Below are 6,000 nucleotides of genomic sequence, written 5' to 3' on the forward strand. Positions count from 1 at the left end.
CCCTGGGTATGGAGTGTGTTATTATGCAAATACACTCCCTGGCAGTCTACTTTGGAAACTCCTATGCTATTTAAGTAGGCCGGGGCGTACACCCAGTAATGAGTCACTCATCCCCTTAAAGGAACTGACGCGACTAACTGTAATCATGCCTCAGTCTCCATCAGATAATATTGCCCGTCTCAATACATCTGCTCCATCTAAACGCTGGGTAGTGACCGGATGCGTGATACCGCCCCAAAACACTCTCCCGCTCTGCTGCAGAGTGGTGGAGGTGAAGGGTACAAGGAAGGGGGATAGGGGGTGGTAACATACATTCATACACCCATCCGCTTCCTGCTCTATACCCCGCGCTGGCTTATATAAATCAGACACTTTACTTTCTTTACTTTCTAATGATTAAAGAAGTGTGGTTAGATGAACACTGATCACTTTATTGTCAAGAGCAACTCTACTACTAAATTATGGGTGAGACTCAGATTGAATAGATAAGGAGAAGTAAGGAAATTTACATGGGGAATATGAGTGGGCTTCAGGCTGGGTAGGCTACATGTCAGGCATGCATCCAAGTCTCATTCCCTGCCTGTCTCTATTCTCATCTCTCTCTCTTTCCCTTTCCTTCAGTATTTTTTCTCGTTCGTTCTTACTTTTTTTCGTTTTATATCGCGTTATCTTTCTGCACACACGCACACACACACACACACACACACACACACACACACACATATATATATATATATATATATATATATATATATATATATATATATATATATATATATATATATATATATATATATATATATATATATATATATATATATATATATATATGTGTGTGTGTGTGTGTGTGTGTGTGTGTGTGTGTGTGTGTGTGTCAGAGAGAGAGAGAGAGAGAGAGAGAGAGAGAGAGAGAGAGAGAGAGAGAGAGAGAGAGAGAGAGATCATAATTCATATCCAATACTCACAAAAGCTCAGTACGATGAAGTGCAGAACAGACCATCTACCAGTTCCCAGGTGGGTGAGAAGATCATCCAGCTGACGAACCATGCTGCCCAACTGTTCGAATTGTTTGTATTAGTTATGTGGTTACTTAAATGTTATAGAATACAAAATTCTGATCATGAAAATCATGACTACATTATGTATGGTACTAACAATAGTTCATTTACTCTTTTACTTTCTCTTCTCGTTTCTTTTTTCGTAATTAAAGCTTTCTGGCTGTTGTATTTATTAAAGTAAGTTTTTAATTCCTCATGAGCATACTTTCTTGAATCTTCTGAATTGACCTTCATCTGGCTAATATTTTAGTATCACCCTCATTATATATATATATATATATATATATATATATATATATATATATATATATATATATATATATATATATATATATATATATATATATATATATATATATATATATTTATTTATTTTTTATTTATTTTTTTTTTCTGTTGTGTATTTTTCACTCAGCTCCTCCTACCATGTAAAGTTTGTGTGGAAATTTCCACTTGTAATAATACCAATGCATTATTGGTTTGTGTTTTGAATTGTATATAAAATTGTAAAGCTGTCAAAGGGTTAAAGGATAATTAATGTTAATCTAATCTAATACAAACTAAGTATTAGTCACTAAATTAAATAAAACTAAAATAGAAGTGTACGAAAGGCGTATAATTTATTTTTTTTTTCCGATGTGGCAAGGAAGCCAGAGGGTAGATAACCTGCCTGTCTCTGTACCAGTCGCCAGCCACCCGCCACCATTACAATTCCTTTCAAGACGTATCTCCGTCGCTCTGCCGCTTGCAACCTGTTAAATTCGGTAAGTTAATAATAACTTAGAAGCTGGGAACCCAAGGACAACCGCAAAAGAGCTGTCTTTGCTACGAAACACGACCAACCACTGGATTCATATCCCAGTGACCATTATTCATTACCGGGATAGACCACGCTCGCGCTAGCTCGGACCACAGCTAATTTATTATTATATTTAGCAGTGCTTTCTGTGATGAAATGTTAGCTGGGAGACCATAGGGTGAATGAAAAGATCTAAAATCACCCACAACTTGATAGTTATCTGACTTTAAGAAGAGAGCACATCATAACTATTAATAACTTAAAGTCTTCATATTGGAGATCTTGCTAATATAGTATCTTCATCTTCGGTACACGACATTTATTTCCTTTCCAAATTTTGTCATGAAACGCTTTATTTATGTGTTTTGTGATGTGGAATGACATCACACCTGCCAAAACGTTAATTACTCCCAGGGAGGTCTAAAGCACTGGATCAGGGGGTGCTGTGAACTTATCATTAAAACCAGCTGTGACCTCACTGAACGTTTCCCTTTGTCTCACAACACAAGGGGGCAGTCACAATATACCCTCTAAAGACAACTCTCTTCCTCCACACAAAACTAATAACCTAATAATCTAATAACACACACACACACACACACACACATCCTTCACTGAAAAAATTCAAAATTATCATGGCGATTCCTACACCAGCCTCGGAGTCCCCATCTGGGGAGGGGACTACAGAGGTCGGACTGCTCTTCTGATAACAACCTGAAGTGTCTTTACACGCCCCCCCCTCAACTTTTTCTTCATTAACTTCTGCAACATTCGCGGTCTAAGGTCTAAGTTTCAATCTGTAGAACACCACCTCTCCTCTTCTAAACCTCATCTTCTTTTCCTCACTGAAACTCAGGTTTCTGAGATAACTGACAGTAGCCCCTTTTCTGTTCCCTCCTACTTTCTCTATCCTCATTTTCTATCCAAAGCTGGATCTTTTGTTTATGTGCACAACGACCCACAACGACACAATGTGCTCTAGTACCCACGCTCTTGAATCTTCCGAGTTTTCCACCATCTGGCTACGACTACAGAGTCACTCTCAAACTAAATTTATCTGTGATGTATACCTCTCACCTAACTCCTCTGATTATAAGAAATTCTTTGACTACTTAACTTCCGAAGTGGAGCACATTCTGACCCTCTTCCCTTTTGCAGAGATCTCCATTCTTGGAGACTTCAATGTTCACCACCAGCTTTGGCTTTCCTCTCGCTTCACTGACCATCCTGGTGAACTAGCCTACAACTTTGCTGTCCTCCATGACCTAGAGCAATTGGTGCAACACCCTACTCATATTCCTGACCGTCTTGGAGATACGCCCAACATTCTTGACCTTTTCCTGACCTCTAATCCTTCTGCTTATGCTGTCACCCTTTCTTCTCCGCTGGGCTCCTCCGATCACAATCTCATATCTTTATCTTGTCCTATCGCTCCAATACCTCCTCAGGATCCCCCTAAGCGAAGGTGCCTCTGGCATTTTGCCTCTGCTAGTTGAGGGGACCTGAGGAGGTATTTTGTTGATTTTCCTTGGAATGACTACTGCTTCCGTGTCAGAGACCTGTCTTTGTGTGCTGAGTGCATAACAGGAGTGATAGTGTCTGGCATGGAGGCGTACATTCCTCACTCTTTTTCTTTTCCTAAACCTTCTAAACCTTGGTTTAACACAGCTTGTTCTCGTGCTATACATGGTAGAGAGGTAGCCAAAAACTCCTTCATTAAAAGAAAATGTCAAAACCTTTCAAGATCTAACTCCCCTCGTGATTTCTGGCATCTTGTCAAAAATATGTCCAATAACTTTGCTTCCCTCCTCTATTTCAACCAGATGGCACCACTGCTATCACATCTATTTCTAAAGCTGAACTCTTCGGTCAAACCTTTGCTAAAAACTACCTTGGACTATTCTGGGCTTATTCCTCTCTCTCCTCCACCCTCTGACTACTTCATGCCACGTATTAAAATTCTTCGCAATGATGTTTTCCATGCCCTTGCTGGCCTAAACCCTCGGAAGGCTTATGGACCTGATGGGGTCCCTCCTATTGTTCTCCGAAACTGTGCCTCAGTGCTTGCACCTTTCCTAGTCAAAGCTCGTCCCCATGGGGGTCACTCGTTTTAAAAAGTGGCATCTCATGATTCGAAAGTTTGTACAGAGCTAAAACCTCCCTCCCCAACGCATCCCAGCCCAGACACTCAACCATCCAACACAGGACGACTTTTGGTGAGCAGCACCGTTGACCCATATCGGCAGCCTAACTGGAAACCATTTAGTATGGCCCCTCATGGGACCATACTAAATGCTGGCAAGGGTAGTCCTCTCCCCATAAATAGGGCGAAGCAAGGGTCCCCCACCGCGACTATGGGAGCCTAATAATAGGACTGAGCCTCTTGCACCTGAAATGTTAGAAACTCGGAGGAAATCAGGTACAGCATGGAGAGGTATGTAGTATCCCTGTCAACCTCTATGACAACAACCGCGGAGGCAGCTTTGGAATTTATTTAGTGCTTCAAGGTGCAACATTTTTTAAGGTAATTAATTATGAACGGGAGACGTCATCCACTTCCACATTGCCTGGAAATGGATTGATTCCAGTGGATTACGTCTCCCACTGCAGTTCAACACTGAGAAGTCACGAACCTGCACCTACTTGTATCATGAGATTCAGACACATTACTCAGACACATTATTCAGATCATTACTCATTCTGCTTGGAGATGTCTGGAGTGAAATGTCGCATATAATAAGCTATCTTTTGGATAGCTCCTTGGAGGCCTGTTGCTCAAAAAGGAGTTTCCTAAAAAGACAAAGAATTCAGCAGAAGTTGAATAATGCAATAATAGACGTAGCATTCAACCTTGTTTAAAATTTATTTCCTGACTGCACCAATATATTTTCTCATAATTAATCATTAACATCTCTTTCTGACGCTCAGTAATTTACTGATGAAAATTCACTTCATTCATGTCTCTCAAGTGCTGATAATGAATGCTGATCAGGAATATATTTATATGATTAACTTCAAATATGAGATTAGGTATTGATCTTTAATAATAATGATGTGTTTCTATTTATATGATTTCATTTTCCTCTTTCCTTTTATACTCTCTTTTCCTTTAGTTTATAATACCCTACAAGTGCCAGTGTTGTATGCAGGTCACTATTATACGAGTATCAGCAAAGTTAGTTTGCTAAAACAGTATTTTCAAGTAGAAAAATCACATAATTTATCATTGGTTTAATTTTATTTTGATTTATCTTTGATATGATCTAATTTCCTACACATTTGTAATATTACAAAACTTCACAAATTGTAGACATAAAAATATATTTAAGCACATATTACAAGTGATGATGAATCAGTGTAGTTTACCCAGACGAAGTTATCATCATTATACTCACCGTTATTCTCTTCTCTCTCTCTCTGGTTCTGTTTAGTGATGTTTAATTCAGTAAAAATTAGTAGAGATATGTAAACACCAGATCACTAGAGTTTCCGTGTATTTACAAGATTTACACACATGGTTAAGACTGCCATCACCTAACAAGCACTCGAGCGTCGCTACCACCCGTCTGCCGGTGTAAGTGACACTTCCGATTTTCGTGTAGCCAATCAGCGCGCAGACCACATCGCCAAACGTAAGATTCAGTGCTGCCAGCACAGCATGTAATGACATCAATATTGCCTGTGGTTCAGTGCGGGTCTAGCAGTCAGATGTATTAGAAGTATACGCACTTGTTCACTGAGGCGTTGCCAGATGTCGCCAAGTTACATTAGTCAGTTTATACACACACACACACACACACACACACACACACACACAAACACGTACGAGTATGCATACATACACACATACAATATATATATATATATATATATATATATATATATATATATATATATATATATATATATATATATATATATATATATATATATATATATATATATATATATATATATATATATACTCGTATATATATATATATATATATATATATATATATATATATATATATATATATATATATATATATATATATATATATATATATATATATATATATATATATATATATATATATATATATATATATATATATATATATATATATATATATATATATATATATATATATATATATATAT

The 6,000-nt window shown here is 37.8% G+C and overlaps 1 long non-coding RNA gene across 1 annotated transcript in view; it reads right to left on the reverse strand.

The window, feature by feature from the left end:
- Positions 1-5,371, reverse strand: part of LOC135111852 (uncharacterized) — a 33,906-nt gene extending 28,535 nt beyond the window's left edge. The window contains exons 1-2 of the long non-coding RNA XR_010273923.1: positions 5,253-5,371; positions 966-1,056 (exon numbers count right to left, since the gene is read on the reverse strand). This is a non-coding gene — a long non-coding RNA (uncharacterized LOC135111852). The remainder of the gene's footprint in view (positions 1-965; positions 1,057-5,252) is intronic.
- Between the last annotated feature and the right edge of the window lie 629 nt (positions 5,372-6,000).

This window comes from Scylla paramamosain, chromosome 22, assembly GCF_035594125.1.
Source record: "Scylla paramamosain isolate STU-SP2022 chromosome 22, ASM3559412v1, whole genome shotgun sequence".
In the NCBI taxonomy this organism is placed as follows: Eukaryota; Metazoa; Arthropoda; class Malacostraca; order Decapoda; family Portunidae; genus Scylla; species Scylla paramamosain.